A 16,623-nucleotide genomic window follows, 5' to 3' on the forward strand; every position below is an offset into this window, starting at 1 on the left:
AAAATGTTAGTTGGTGAACCTTTTCTTTTTTTTTCAGATTTGAAATTTTTCAAAATAAAAGAGGAGGAAAACCATTAACTTAAAAAGTAGCACTAACTATTACAAAGAGAAAGCTGGTGCAAAAATAAGTACAATGAAAACAACCACGGCACTCCATGACTGCTGGTCCAAGATTTGGAGCTCTGCTTGATTTGCACACAGGGAGGTTAGCATCCAATGAGCCCTTCTCCTCCGAGTGAGCAGAAGGACTTTGGAAAACAAAGGCTAAGGGTGTCCTCCTGAGGGGATTGCTGATCCCAGGACTAGCTGAAGTCACTTTAGTTAGGGATTAAGCATCCCACAATTTGGGAACATTGTTGAGGGGACAGAGCAAGCTCAGCAGGAAGGCTACTGCAGAAATAAAACAAGAGCCAAACAAGGGACAGAAGATGAGGTCGGTCAGACTCAGACATAATTTAAGAGGCTAAATCTTGATTGCTGAGGCTAAGGGGGTACCCAGGATTAATCTCAACTCTAAACCATCACAAAACAAATCCCATCTCTGGGGGCAGGGCAGAAAAGCAGCTGAGTAACAGGGCTGAGTAGGACCACTAAGGAACTTGTGTACTCAGAGGAGAGTGCCCAGAAGAATGTCACCTCAAGTCCCTGCTAGAGAGTTCAGCAGAAAGAGAGCAGGGAACCAGCAGCCTCCTGGTTGGTGACACAGCAGGCCAAATTATAGGCAGCAGTTATGGGCCACATGGCCTCAGGGCACTGCAACCACTCCTGTGATTTTCTATCAGGCTGTTGGCAATTTAGAGGACTGAGGGAAACAAGTGTTGTCCTCTCAGAATCGAATAGTTGATGTGATAGGGGAGGAAGTGGAAACTGTCCCAGAAAACGTTAACCATGAAGTACACAAAGGCTTTTAAAATATCCAAGATTGCAGGAATTTTTTGGATCAGGGCAGACACACCAAAGGAGGTGGTGAGATAAGAACATCTGAAGAAGGTTCCGGAGCTTGAGCTAAGAGCCAGTGGGCCACCAGGTTCCTCATAAAAACTAAAAAGAGGGAATTGGAAAACAGGATCCAGTTATAAACGTAACTCCTTCCCAGAGACTGTTTTCGTTAGGCACGTGCAGAATTAAGCAGGACTACTGATGGTGCCCTGAGCCCCCATCCACCCTCAAACTCGGATGGCTTCCCACAATGGTGTTAAGAAACTTGGGAGAGGCTTTTCATTGCCCTTGTTATTGGCCTCAGCTGCAGAGGTGGTGCTGGTTCTTCCCAGGATGGTGCCAGGTGCTGGGCCAACATGAGGAAATCAACTCATGAGGGCATACTCTGAGAAGGACAGCGAGTGATGACCCCAGCAGATGGAGGAGGACAGAGTTCTGAGCCCACTCTCAAAGAATGGCATGAATATGCTCTTTCACTGGCAAAGAAGAATGAGCAAGAGTATCATCTGCTGAGGGAAGAGAAAGGTCAGAGAAACTGGCACCATGTCCTCAGCCTGGGGCCCCACCCATGCCAAGGTGGCTGGAAGAGGCAAGCCCTGAGCACAAGAATCTAAACCAAGTGAGCTAGTCTCCTGTCTGTAACAAATGGGGGAAGCCAAAGTACAGAACCACACCAGAACTGCTGTCTGTCTTCTACGTCTGGCTGCTCATATTCAGGTCCCCCACACCCCCATCCAGCCCCAGCGAGGTCTTGTGCTTCATTCAGGATGTCTTCTAATTACTCCAGTAGAAAGCCATGCTTCTTACTGAATTAAAATAATTATTAGGCTAGCTCTACCTGACGAAGCCAAAAGAATGGAAGCTGGGGAAGTTGTGAATCATGCATGATGGGAACTCAAGTGTGCTTGTGGGGGCACCGGACCCCATCCCCCAGGAGCCACCCACAGACAAGACCTTGCCCTCACAGACACGAGGGCTTAGGGTACTACCTCCCAGGGTGCCTCTGCAAGGGGCTCAGGTCAGGAAAGTCTTCCTGAGGAAGTAACCTTCCTCATATCTACAAAGAAGGAATTCACATTTTGTTATTTGGTCTCATGGAGGTGTTTGCTTTAAAGAAGGATGGACAAATAAAAACCACCTGATCTCTTAAGCAGGGGCAGGGAGGGTGTCACACACTTGAACACAAGAATCCCCAAAGGCAGAGGTGTGAAAGCAAAGTACTTCTGAAACAGAATGGAGCCCCTGAAGACTTTACTGAGGACCCATTTGGGATTAAAAATAATACTCCCATCAAGCCCCCCCACCCAACTGATGACATTTAAAACTGAAACTAAATTGAGAGACATGCAGATTATGAGAAGTATAATCAAATGGAGTAAATGTTAAAAATTTAGTTCTGGGCTATTATAATCTCTTCAAAGTGCTGTATTGGTATTAATGGTATTTCAGGGTGCCTTTGCTAACCCTGTTACCATGTCAGAACACAAAAATAGAATTTGTTCCCTTGGAGTTGACCTGTTGCCATAAAAATGGCATCAAAATGCATTCTACTTTCAGGTTAAAAAAAAAAGGTACCACGAGTGTTGAAGAAGAAAAACCTTCATCAAATCCAGTTCAAATCCTCTAAAAATCTGTGAGTGCAAGTACACCTAGAACACTACCTACACAGATGTGTCCTAGGATTGGAGCAGAAAGCAATTCCACTCAACACAATCATACAGAACACTACTTCCATTGAATATCCTCTAAGCAAACAACTGAGGTGGCCAGACTGCCAGACTGCCCTCCTGGCTGCAACCCAACACACTCTGCCCTCAAATGAGCACACCCCGGAAGCAACAAAGCTCACAGCACACACAACCTCCTTCTCCCTCTGAACCCAGTTTTCATGTTTCTGTTTTGTTCCACTTACATATTGATCTGTATTTATGAAAGTGTAAGCTCCCCCCGCACAGACACAAGATCCCTTGTGGGTGAGGTTCTCTGTCTCTAACATGTAAAGATAAAGAATAAAAGGCTATTATAGATTTGATTTCATCCCAAAGTATGATTTGAGAGGTGGGTTCAGGTCAGGATCCAGCTTGCTCCTCCTTGTGTTAACTGTGCTCCTGTGATCTGACTACAGCTCTCCCCCTCTCACTATTCAGCATCTACCTGGCCTGCCCTTTTGTTGCCGTCTTTGCTGATTATGTGCTAATATGTATCTGACATGGGTCTACAAGGAGATGGTATGGAAATGAAGAGGCTGAAAAACAACTGGTCCAAGCTGGCCAAGCAGCAAGAGCCTGGGGATTACTAAGTATAACTCCATCTTTTGAGGTGTTCCTGGTTTAGGTGAAAACTTTGGATTTCTGATTCTGCCATTCAACAAACTACTTACTGTGATTCTTGCAACACTGAAGGCCCTTGAGATTCAGCACAAAGACACCTGTCTTTAGGGATTCAACATTCTGGCCTGGAGTTGGGGGATGGCAACAATCAAGGATGAAAATAACTACAACTATGTGATGTACAATGGAACAAAAAGGGCATGGGGCACATGGACTGGAATTCTTTTTTAGTCTCCACTCCTTAGAATTCATCACAAGCGAGGCTCTATGGTTCTTAATCTCTTCTCATTTCCTCCATATCATGTATTAGATGGGATTACAGTTCACCCAGAGAATAAACTTTCTTCACTGAAACATCTCATTCATGTATAAATTACTTTGAAAACTGTTCCCCTGGTATATATATTTATTTCAACTGGGAGAGAGGGGTGGGGCAGGGCAGCTTGTGGCTTACTTGAAACCGCAGCTTCCATTCAGGTATAGCATCTTTGTACTATCATAGTTTTTTTTAAATTTTATTTATTTATTTTTAGAAAGTGCGAAAAAGAGGAAGAGAGGGAGAGAAACATCGATGTGTGAGAGGAACAATCAGGTTGCCCCTCACACGCCCCCAACTGGGGACTTGGCCTGCAACCCAGGCATGTGCCCTGACTGGGAATCAAACCTGTGACCTTTTGGTTCACAGGCCAGGACTCAATCCACTGACCCACACCGGCCAGGACTACACTATCATTTTTAAAGATAATGAAAAAGTTCAGAATTTTTTTACGTTTGAGAATTTACATATAAGACAACAGCTCGTTAAGCCAGATCCATACTTCAGCTTCACTTTTTATCTGGATGTTGATTATTACAAGCGTATGTATTTTCCTGCAGACAAGTGAGAGAGGCACAGGTAAATTCAGTTATCCTTGACTTCATCCCTGAGGCAGTTTACAATGACAGCAAACCCTAAGTTTACATTGTTACAGCCAATAGAACGCTAATTCCAGTAATAACAGGATGATACCCTACAATTGTAGGCTGTGCTGAGTAACAACTACTCAGCTGACTAATTTTTCACTTCACAAATATACTCCACCTTTCATTAGGAAAGCAGGCCAACAAGCCACTGTACTTAGTGACCCTATCCTGGTTTCCTATCCCAGAATTCTCAGAAGTTCAATATTTCCTATGTGCCAAAGGAAAAAGCTTCACTTCACATCCCAACGGTATCGGGCAGGGGCCTTCCAGACCCTCCCTACCCTTGACTGCTGACTCGGGTGCCTTAATATAAGTCTCAAGGGTCTCTCTTTGTTGCAGGAAACAGGGACTCAAGCTCTTGGCATTATCTGGACTACACAATGGGCCATATAGGAAGTTGCTTGCCTAATCAAGCACTGTGAACAAATGAAAAAACATCTGGAGATGCTTCTTTGAAAAGCCCAAACACCTGAAATTGAAAATGTCCTAGGGTCCTGACTGGTGTGGCTCAGTGGATTGAGTGCTGGCCTATGAACCAGCGGGTCGCTGGTTTGATTCCCAGTCAGGGCACATGCTCGGGTTGCAGGCCAGGTCTCCAGTCAGGGTGGGGGTGCACGACAGGCAACCATACATTGATGTTTCTTTCCCTCTCTTTCTCCCTCCCTTCCCCTCTCTAAAAAAATATCTATATTAAAAAAATAAAAAGAAAATGTCCTAGGTCTTGGATTTCACAATTTCAGACCCTAGAGGACTCCAGGAAAGGAAGGAGAGCAGCTCTCTGCTTGTCACTGGGCAGAATGAACACTTCTCTTGGAGGTTCAGTGCCCTTGGAAGGGCTGGCTCACACCAAACCACCATGGACCCAGTGCACACTGAGGGGTCCTCACAACAGCCACCTACTATTGATGCCAGCCGCTCAAGGAGGCCAATGAAAGTACCACACAAAACAGTGGTATTGAGATGGAAAAACCAATGAATAATAAACTCAACTTTAATTCAAAATAAGATTAGCTGAACCTCCGATGCCAAATGTAAAAACTGAAGCTAAAACCCCCCCCTGAAACTCAATAGTTTAGCTATTGAGTGGTAACACTGGGTAAGGCCACACCACAAAGCCCCACACCACCAAGAAGGTAGGCTTATCTCTGTTTGCAGGACACCAGATTAGAAGCAGCTCACTGAAAGGAGAGAGGAGCAGTTGAAGGCACAGGAGCAGAAAGCAACAGCTGGCAATTTGATAGCAGGCAAGGAGGCAACTATGTCGTTTTACCAAAAGAAAAACAGCCAAAAATTTAACTGCCATGGCAGAGGGTAACAACTTTAGACAAACCGTGCAGGCACTACTTCTTAGTCTGGTGAATACAATGAATATCCAGCAAGGGGGCAAGGCACACCCATTAAAAAGTTTTATTACAGTAAAATATGTGCAACATGAAGTTTGCCACTTTAACCATTTTTAAGTGCACAATTCAGTGGAATTAAGTACAGTCGCATTGCTGTGCGACCACCACCACCATTCGTCTCCAGAACTTTTTCATCTTCCCCAACTGAAAGTGTACCCATCAAACAGTAACTCTCACTCTCCTTGACCCAATGCCTGACAACCACTCTTCCGTTCTCTGTCTCTATAAATTTAACTATTTTAGGTATTTCACATAAGTAGAATGATACAATATTTGTCCTTTGGTGTCTGACTTCTTTCACTTAGCACAATGTCTTCAATATTCCTCCATTCTGGAAGAACGCATCTGAATTTTCTTCCTTTTTAGGCTCAATAATGTTCCATTATATGGATATGCCACTGTATTTTTCCAGTAACCTGTCAGTGGACATTAGGGTTGTTTCCACTTTCAGCCACTGAATATTGCTGCTATGAACACTGGTGAAGCCATACCCCTTTTACCTCAGGGCAAAAGATTCTGGTAATTCATTTCAGAAAGTTCCATCTCAAATGACTAGCAGAAATAGCTTTAAATAACTTTAAGTTGGTCAGGGCCCCACTTCCCAGATTTCAGCGGAGCCCAAATGTAGCCAATAGCCAACTGGGCCTTGATAATAAACCAGACCACCATTTCCTCTGTCCTCAGACTAAGAAGGTAGTAATCCACAATGAAGATAGCAGCTGGAAATCCACGGTAAATATAAATGAAAGCATTTAGCTAAGCATGACCAGAAGAACCTGCAATCTGCCCAGTCTCTCCTCACAAGACTGTGCAGCTTCTGGATTTAACACTCAGCATCCGAACCAGGGTGAAATCTTGGTACAGAACTGTAAAGCTGGTAGCACCTGGAAAACCTTAAAAAATATTGATGCCTAGGCCCCTTTCTACAGAGATTCCAATGAACAGGGTCCTGGGTAGGGGCCAAGTATTAGGAGTTTCAAAAGCTCTCCAGGTTATGCTAACATTAAAGCCAAGACTGTGATCTACTGTGTAATCAAGAAATGGGGTGCCGTGCCAGGAAATACCAGAAGTCTGGGAGTTTATACAAATGTAATACACAGTAACTTTTTCATAATATGAAGCTACACATGTCTGTAAATTTGTGGTAAAACAGATGAAACCACCAAGGTGGAATGTCCTCCTGCCTTTGCATCTGTGCAGCTGTAAATGATAAAGGTCTGGAGGGGCAAAGGGTCTGGATGTGCAGGTCAAGAGTGGAGGAAACCTACTGGTCTCTGCATACACATCTGGCAGACAAGCAACCAGGCACTCCACTGTGATTTCCATCAGACAAGTGGAAAACATCTTCATGCAGTGATTTCTTGGATCCACTAGTTTCTTCTCCAGCCCAGAAGCCAAGAGGACGGGGGAGAAAAATGGTGGAATGTGATTCTGCTGCTAGTGCTGAACACAACAGAAACTTAGCTGTAATTCCAGAGCTAATTTCTGGGTGAGGAAATGTTCCCTTTCCCACTATTTTTGCAGAAGTCTTCTCAACAAACCACAAGCAACCTAGGACAGGCTCATGGTCATCAAGTTGGTTGTTGGGACTTTTCTGTCGGGTTCCCAGAGAAGAATGTTGTAAATGTCAGCTGGATGCCAGGGCTCCTTCAAAATGAACAGAATCACTATCTCTTTGGATCCTGGGGCTCTAGGGCCTGGCTGACATCCTAGATTCCTGGGATACAGAGAGCCAGGGTGGGGTAAAGCCTGGAGTTTGGGGTCCTGCATGCTGGCATGGTAGTCAAGGGCAGTGAATAGTGGGCAGGCTTATCCCAGACCCCAGAGGCTATTCAGAGAACAAAGAACAGGTTGACCTTCAAAAAGGGAGGAGATAAAACTCTTATTCAGATATAATTATTTTCCCAATTGCCTCAACATGATACTCCTTTGTGCTGTCTAGAATTTCCAAGTCAGCTACCAATTAGAAGCAGAGGCGGATTTAACGGTGGGCACACTGGGCGCGTGCCCTGGGCCCCGACTTCTGAAGGGCCCCGCAATACCCCAACTTTACACTTTTTTCTAATGACACCAAGTCTGGTTTTTAATTGATGCGATTTTAATTACCTATGAGTTGATTTTTTTGTCCAAATTTCTCATTGTTACTCCTATTATACGTATACTATCATTAATTATAATTATACTTCTACATGTGTTCAACTATTCAAAACTTTGTGATTATTATGCTACTATTAATTACATTATACATATATTATATTCAAAGTTTATTGGAAATAAAACATTAATAGTACATAACATTTTTTACTTACCTTGTCTCTCTCTCTCTTTTTTTTAAGGGGCCCAATATTTTCTTCCGCGCCCGGGGCCTCAACCGACCTTAATCCGCCTCTGATTAGAAGGGCCACGAATAGGGACAGTGGTCTATGAATAACACCTACAGCTGAAGTTTAATCTTGGTAGGGCCTGCCCACCCCAGAGAATCAGCTTGCTGAAGGAAGTTTTGCCACATCTGAACTCCTAGCACTGCCTGGGGGTGATGTGGTCTGCTGTCTATGCAGACTGTATCCCTGGCACCTCAGGGCACTGAGCACATAACAGGAGCCCAAGTATTTTAGCCAGGTTCCCGCTCTCAAGAGATACTCACATGTATGGTTCACACGTGTACCATCATGACATTCGTTTTATTTCTAACAGATCAGGCTTTCCCTGTCTGGAATACTCTGTCTTACACAGCACCCCATCCTGGCAAACCCCTCTCCTTCAAGAAGCCTTCCCTCCCTGCCCCCTTCTCAACCCAAGTTTGCCTTAGGTGGCCTTCTGAGGTTCTATAGCCAGATTTTCTCTTACCACAACCAAAGGATCTACTCAATGCTGAGAAACTAGCTTCTTTCCCCCTAAGATCTAGACCAAGGCAAGTATGCCCTTTCTCACCACTCCTTTTCAATGTCTTGCTGGAAGTCCTAACTAACATACTGGCGGGGGGTGGGGGTGGGTGGAAAGGAAGAAAAAAACCTGTCTTTATTCACAAATGACAGATAATCTCAAAGAATTGACGAACTGTCACCTGGATCTAAGAAGCAATCACAGCACGGTTGTAGACTAGAGTTAATGCACAAGCCAAATGTTTTCCTATACACCAGCAATGAATAACAGAAATGTGAAATTATAAGCAGCCGAAGCATCTACCAAACTCTGATCGTGTTAGCTTCCTTTCTTCAAAGTTCATATTGCTACGGACAGTAGCCAGTCAAGTGCTTGGCATGTTCAAAGGTCCCAATAAATGTCTGAACAAAGCCAGAAACTAACCACAATGCCAGCCATGCAAAATCCAAGGCCTGGGACAGAGACCTCCCAATCCCACAGACAAGGCAGGATGCTTGCAGATGAGCCAGGGTATTTTTAATGGCAGTAATGCGGAGTATGTCATGACTGCTAAAATGGACAGGGAGCCGAGAGGACAGCATGAAGATATGGTAGTACCCCTATGCGCAGTCTACTGACTTCCCAAACACACCAAGCACTGGCTTCTGAAGCAGCACTTAACCCAATGGCAGAGCTTTAAATCTAAGTGTTGAAACTCCAGAGGGGCTAAAGGGAGGTAAACCAACTTACTCTCAATCCTCTAAAATTCCACTTAACAAAGGAGGTGTGTTGACAGAGGCTTCTCCAATTTAGAGAAATGGTTTCTCTCTGTTGTCTAAGCACATAAAACTGCCTTTGCCTTGCCTGTCTTTGGTGGGGAGTGGCCTCTGATGGCAGTGACCACCCTCTCCCCCCAGGTGAAAATTTTTCAGAGCCAGTAAAACATTGGTTCAGATTCTATCCACGTGAACCTGGACAGGCACCTCAGCACCTCTTCTACTGGGATTTTGTATTCAATAACAGCTACCCTGTGTTTCAGCAATGGCTCAAGAAATATGCAGTTCCTAGCAAATGGTAAAGAAAAAAAAAAAAAGTTCCATCTCCTCCCCACACACAAACAGGTAAGTTCAAGAGGTGAAACAGTAGTAGCCCTCAGCTACATCTTACTAGTTTGACAGAAAACACAGCAGAGCATGTGGGTCCTGCATCATCACTGTCAGGGCACCTTAAAATGTCAGAAAGGCCAGAGACCTGCTGCCTCCTGCTGACCAGAATGCGAAGGCCTTCCCAAATTGTTTCTTTTGCAGTTCTTAGTTTAAAACTGAGTTTTTCTCTTTTCTGTCACTAAGAAAACATCAGTGGAATGTATTCCTCCCTCATCTTCACCAACAAGCAATGTACAAACAAGACAAAAGCATTTACAGCCCTTACACTCCGTCTTCACAAAGTCTGTACATCACCTTGGGGGGAGCTTCAGTTGCTTCTCAAGCCTTTGACTCATCAAAGCCAGACACACTCCTGTCTCTTCCTTTGTTTCGCCTACTGCACAAATACTCAAACTTTCCATTTGCACTCATTTAGAGCATGACATTCTATCTTCTGGATCGGCCTCTATCCTGGATCAAGTCTAGGAGGAGACAAAGGGAATACAGACGTGGGCTCTAAGGAGTCCTCATTTCATCTGTTTGAGGCCAGTCCTCATCACAGGGGATGATGATGTAAGAGGCAGAAAGTAGCCGGTTCACTTGGAAGTTAAGGATTAAGTTGTAGCAGAATCAGAGGACCCAAGAGCAGGAAGGGGTGCTGTCTGTCTGTCCCTGTTCCCACCCCCAATCTCAGGCATTTCTGTCATATCATCTTCAAGGCAAAGGTGAAGCATAACAGGAAGTTCTATACAGCCAGCAGTGCCCTAACCCTCTAAGCCACACATGACAGGCAGCCAAGACACTGGGTTACACAGCGACCAACAACTGTAATAAAGGTTACACAGGTGCCCCAGGCAGGCTCACGTTCAAGCAATGGTTTATTGGTGAGCTCTACAAAACACACAAAGGGGTACAAGTCCACAAACAAATATTTACTCTCAGCTCTGCTGGAATATTTGGTTTGTTTTTGCCTTAATCTTGGCTAAGTCTATATGTACAATACTGTGGTTAACTTGAATAGCTATCAAGAAAAAATGCAAAACGCTTTCCTTGTATTCTTACTGTAAAAGTAAGACCCAATCAGTCCTCCTTCCACCCCACCTCCCCAAAAGGATAAAAGAGTACTTCTGCCCTGGCCAGTGTAACTCAGTTGGTTGGAACATCATCCAGTAGACTGAAAGGCTGTGGGCTTGACTCCTGGTCAGGGTATGTACGAGAAGGCAACCAATCAACGTTTCTTTCTCCCTCTTTCTCCTCCACTTCCTCTCGCTCTAAAAAAGCAATTGGAAAAAAAAAAAAAAAAAAAAAGGTCGAAGATAAAAAATTAAAAAACAAAAACTGCTTCTTCTTTAACATTTTTGTACTAAAAATTTTAACAATCTAGGCCCTGGCTGGTGTGGCTCAGTGGATTGAGTGTCCACCTGCGAACCAACTGTCTGTCGCTGGTTCGATTCCCAGTCAGGGCACATGACTAGGTTGCACGCCAGGTCCCCAGTTGGGGGTGCGCGAGAGGCAACCGCACATTGATGTTTCTCTCCCTCTCTCTCTCCTTTCCCCTCTCTCTAAAAAGAGATAAAATAAAAATAAAATAAGGTAACCTTGTTAAAAAAATAATTTAAAAAACTTAAAAACATTATAACAATCTACTTTCTACAACCAAAAAATTGGTTTAGCAGAAAGAATGCCAAATCATTCATTCCTAGTTAAATACACAATCAGTCCAACTCCACCTGATGCCGAAAGAAAGAAAATAAGTCCCATGTTAAGAGATTCCTAAGCAGTCCATGCTAATTTCTGGGGATTCCAGCACTTGAGTTATGATGTCACCTTTATAGGTCGTGCTCTGGGCTCTGTATCAACAGCCCTCTTGTGTTGGCACAGAGCCATTCCTTAGTCCTGGAGCACCACACTTGCAGATGTGGACACTTTGGGGAGCAAATGTGCTCACTCTAATGCAGGAGGCTCTGGCCTGGCACTGCTTACTTGAAACCAATGTCTGTCGTACAGCAGGAGGGCCAAGCACTTTCTTAGGTGATTATTATGTATAAGTAGGCAGTGTCCCCCCATTCCAAAAAGATCCCCACCTTAAGTTTTTGCAGCTTTCACAAAAAGTCACACAATTCTTTCTCAGTAATATATTCATCAACTCAGAAGTCCCTTGGTGGGGGGTTGGGGGGTGAAGGGACAGGGAGGAAGGGCCTAGGGCAATGACCAATCCCAGCTAAGTAGCAGTTTCTTCTGTGATGCACCAGGAGTAGATGCCCCAGCCTCGGACAGAATACCCAATATGGACAAATATAGAGAGGCACACAGAACAGGGACACTTTTCCATGGCTCCTGTGTTGGCCCAATACGACTGTACTCTGTGGCATGACGTTCATGCTTCCTCCTTCCTCCCCCAGAGCAAGGCTGCAGCAACAGGTTGCCACTAGGCAGGCACCACTGCTGCAATATTCCAATGCTATCTATTTGTCCTTACAGCAGGCAGCTCTCCCACCAAGGTTTTCAAACAAACAAAAAAAATAATGACTCAACTGCTGCTCTGGAGAGAGCTCTAAAGTGGTGGCTTCCCATCTCTGGCTACACAGAAAACTGCTTGGGGCACTTGTTTAAAAACCTATGTGTGAAAAGTAAAAGAATCCTAGCTGGATAGTTCAGATAGTTAGAGCATCGTCAATCCCCGGTCAGGGCACATGCAAGAATCAACCAATAAATGCATAAAATAAGTGAAACAACAAATTGATGTTTCCCTCGCTCTCTCTCAAGTCAATAAATAAATTTAAAAAAGAAAAATCAAAACGCATGTGTAAAGCAGAGGCTGACTACAAAGAGGCACAAAGGGAATTTTACAAGTTGTCTGTATCTTAACTGTGGTGGTTCATTTGTTAGAAAGAATTTTACACCATATAAACTTAAGAAAATGAATAAATAAAGAAACCATTTCTGGGCGCCACCCACTTCAGACCTGGTGTTGGGAAGGGAAGGTGGAGAAAGACCTACAGGCAGAACAGGAACAGCTAGGTCTGAATCCCAAGCTCCAAAACTAACCCAGTGGACCTTCAGCAACAGACATCGTGGTTCAGCTCATCTGCGAAAAGTGGTTCACAGGTCCCACACTGAGGGCTGTCCCAAGAGTCACAGCAGGCTTACCAATGGTGCCAGCCATCTGTAAAGTGCTCAATCACAGCTACTGAAATACTGCTACAGGAATACTTTTAACAACTAAATGTTAAAAGTGCTTTTCTGAAAGAAGAGCTCTAGTAAATAACGGGTTCTACGACTTATGATTTACACTTAAGACAGCAAAGTAGCAAGACTACCTAACTTACAGGAGTGATTAAAAAATCCTTGGTGGCTAATCGACCATGGCATTTCCTGCACTCCCATCAATAATTGGGGAAGAGGGGCAACTCCTACCTTAGAGCAGGGAAAACTGATACACAGCTTTTCAAAAGTGTTTGATGTTCCTTACTCTTTTGAGAGAACTAACTTATCCTGATTGTGCAAAGCTACTGTGTAACTTTTTCATACTAAATGAATCCTAAAGGACCTTAGCCCAATTTCAGCACTTTGATTAAATTCAAAAATAGTAAAGAGATTGTCACTGAAAGGATGGGGAAGGGAAAGGGACTCCTCAGCAACAAAGTATACCTGAGAAGGAAATGATCCAAACAGTACATCTTTAAAGGGTTCAGAAGAAACAAAAAGGACTAAACAGGACAATACTCCTGTTGCCTGAGGTCTTCTGAGTAAAACATTTAACTGTCATCCCAACAAAATACAACAAAGCCACAAGTAGGGAAAAGATCACCTTGCATCACAATCAACACACCTCTTTTCACATGTGTTAGCTCACAGGGTTACTTACAATCAATATTCCCCTGTATTCTGTGTCTGGTATTGATGGGACAACACATATACTGACCTTATCTGTCACTTCGATGTGACAGCCACTTAGCCACCATTAAAGACCAAAGCTGACAAATCACTCCCTGGCTATTTTACACTGAGATACTTCCAGTTTTCCAAGTGTGGACATGATGGAGTTGAGAAAGGAAGGATCAACAAACGTTTAATGTCTTATTATTACAAGCCTAGCTCAGTGGTCCCCTCTGTAAAAGGTGTACCACAAAGCTCCTGACCAAATGCCAGCAACAACACTCGAAGATCGCACTGGAAAAGGCTCTCACCCCAAACCCTCACTCTGACATCTGACCAGAGCTCATGAAGAAATGTCCACCCATCCTTCACGGTCATCACTCTGATCATGCACATCTTTAACTATAGCACAACACAAAAATCCCAGCCCATTCTACCCCTCCATGAGTCGTTCAAAGGAGGCACACTGGGACAAAAATGCCAAGGACCACCAGATCCCGAGTCACCTATTTGTTAACATGAAGGCACTGTGTGTCCGCCCACGTGGTCACTGGCAGGCAGTAACAAGCTCCGCTCAAGGCCCAAAGCTTCTTTTTAGAAGTGTCAGGACTCAGTCTTAAGATTGCACCAGGGATGAAGCAGTCATTTCTAGAAAGCATCAGGTATCACACCAATCAGCTCTAGAACTGACTGAGCACCTGTCTGCACTAGGCAAGCTTTGCATGCAGCTGAATGAACATCCTCCAAGCCGTCAGTGCCCCATTGGGGGTTTTCACTCAGCAGCCAAACCCAGCCTGGCCACAATGCCTGTAATGGTTGGCAGGCAACCTACTAGCAATAACTTTCCCAGTTAAGTGCCAACTTTCTCTGTGTCTACATGCTTAGGGAATGCAGCTGGACTCAGACCAAGGAACAACTGCTAAATGCCTACTGAGCTCAGGGCTCCATGTGTCGGGATGTTGTATTCTAAACTCACCAGAACCTTGCACACAGTAGGAATTAGGATCAAGTGTTGCAGCTGAGGATGCTAGTGCTAGAAGAAATCAGAAATCAGTGATTTATCTGAGGTTGCAAAGCCTGCAGGGATTCAAAGGCTGCTTGACTACTCACCACCCTATACCAAAAATCATTTCTTGATGGATTCAGGGCATACACTTAAATGGCAGGCAAAACTGTACAACTTTTAGAAAATAGTAAGACCCTTAAATTCACCTACACTAAAATTAAGAACTTCTGTTTCTTAAAAGATGCTTAAAAGTAGGCAGGCCACACCCAACTAGGGGAAGATATTTGCAAAATGAATTATCCACAAAGATCTGGTACTGGACTCTACAAAAAACTGCAAATAAATTTCAAATAATAAACAAGCTTAAAAAATTGTGATGTATTCACACTCTGGTGAAAATCAGCTCTGGTTACCACACATGGATGAACTTTAAATGAAGAAGTGGCACAAGTCTGCAAACGGTATGCTATGTAAAATAAGCCAGTCACAAAAGGACAAATACTGCATGATTCCATTTATATTAGGTATCTAAAATAGTCATTCTTAGAAACAGAACGTAGAATGTGGCTACCAGGGGCTGGGGGAGGAGGAAAGGGCAATTGTTCAATGGACATTAATTTCAGTTTTGCAAGATAAAAAAGCTGGAGATTTGTTGCACAACAATGTGCATACAGTTAACACTATTGTACACTTAAAAATGTTTAGAAGGTAAAATTATATGTTGTGCTTTTCACCAGGAAAAGAAAAAGTAGGCAGATGGCTTCAGCACAAATTCTTCGCCCCTAAAACAGAGATAATACCCTCACAGCACTGGTGTAAGGGACAAATGAAATGTGACAGAAAGTACAGTAAAAACTCAACGACACTATTAATATCATTAAAAGTGAATGTCATGGTTTAGTATTAACTCTTAAAACATTTTCACATTTCCTGGAGTAAAATCAGATGGGCGGTAGAGTCTGGCCTATAGCCCACTAGCATGAGCTCTACTGGCAGGCTTTCTTTCATCCACTTCACTCAGTTGACTCAATCTAAGCAGACCCGCAACTGGCACCTTCTAGAACCACAGCTCACTAGGCCTGCAGTCCCTACTTAAACCTTCATTCACTTTCTCTGTACAAAGATAATGGGCCAAATGGGCCAGGCCTGTCCCCAAAGCTCTGTTCACAAAATGGGGGAGAGGGCAGTGTATGAAATAAATGCAGTGAAAGATGTCTGATAAAGCAAATTCCAGAGAGATGAAGAATTTTCTAGGGCAGAGACTAAGAACATGATACTTATCTGTAACTGGAATTCATTCCAGGATGGATGATTTTGAAAGAAAAGCCCTTACCCAATGAATGCTAATTCTCCATCTGACTTACCCCATCGAGGCCTGGCTTTCTCAAAAGCCTGGGACCCTTACAGGAACTCCATTTCCAACCTCCCATGGGAGGAGCAGAGGGGGCATTTCACCAGCTACATACATCAGGATTCAATCCCTGATTATCTTCTCACCCTAAATGCTGGCCCTAGCCCTCTCTTCTCTCTCCCCATAGCCCCAGGGAGACCTCTCCCACCCTCCAGGCAAAGCACAAAGCCCTGGAACCTGGCTAGACCCACCCCCGCATCACAGAACTGCACCTCCACCTGCCTACAGGGCAATGTCGACCAGGACACCTTAGGATGAGCCTCTCTTCCCTAATACCTGTCAAAGTAGGCATGCTGTGAGTTTTCCAGCCACTTTCAAGAGCTTGCCATGTAAGGGTAGTGGCCACCATGTGGGATAACTCAAAAACCTAACATTTCTACCACTGCAAGAAGTTCCACTGGACTGCACTGCTTTCAAAATCAGGTGGGTCACTGTAAAATAAGTAAGGTCCAAACTGGACCCTGAGAGAGAGGGGGATTCTAGAAGCAAAGAGCAAAGACGCAGAATGGGATAACAGACTACCACAGAAGCCATGGGCCCGGAGTACCCAGAATGGGAGTTTGGTTTTATCCTATATGCAGTCGGGTTTTAGAGCAGCAGCAGAATTACACTGAAATCAATCTAATTATTTTGATCATGTACTCTCCCATTAGATTATTAGTCCAGTTTTGCATGGAGCTTGTCT

At 44.0% G+C, this 16,623-nt stretch overlaps 1 protein-coding gene across 2 annotated transcripts in view; it reads right to left on the minus strand.

Moving 5' to 3' along the window:
• BRD4 (bromodomain containing 4) overlaps positions 1 to 16,623 on the minus strand; it is a 73,829-nt gene that overhangs the window by 43,609 nt on the left and 13,597 nt on the right. The window contains exon 1 of one of the 2 annotated variants that reach the window (XM_090289813.1): positions 4,039 to 4,124. The exons of the other annotated variant lie outside the window; for it this stretch is intronic. The gene's annotated coding sequence lies outside the window, so the exon portion shown is untranslated. Of the gene's footprint in view, positions 1 to 4,038; positions 4,125 to 16,623 lie in introns of those variants that run through there. 2 annotated transcript variants of the gene reach the window in all.

This window comes from Furipterus horrens, unplaced genomic scaffold (genome assembly GCF_987537825.1).
Source record: "Furipterus horrens unplaced genomic scaffold, mFurHor1.1.pri manual_scaffold_10, whole genome shotgun sequence".
In the NCBI taxonomy this organism is placed as follows: Eukaryota; Metazoa; Chordata; class Mammalia; order Chiroptera; family Furipteridae; genus Furipterus; species Furipterus horrens.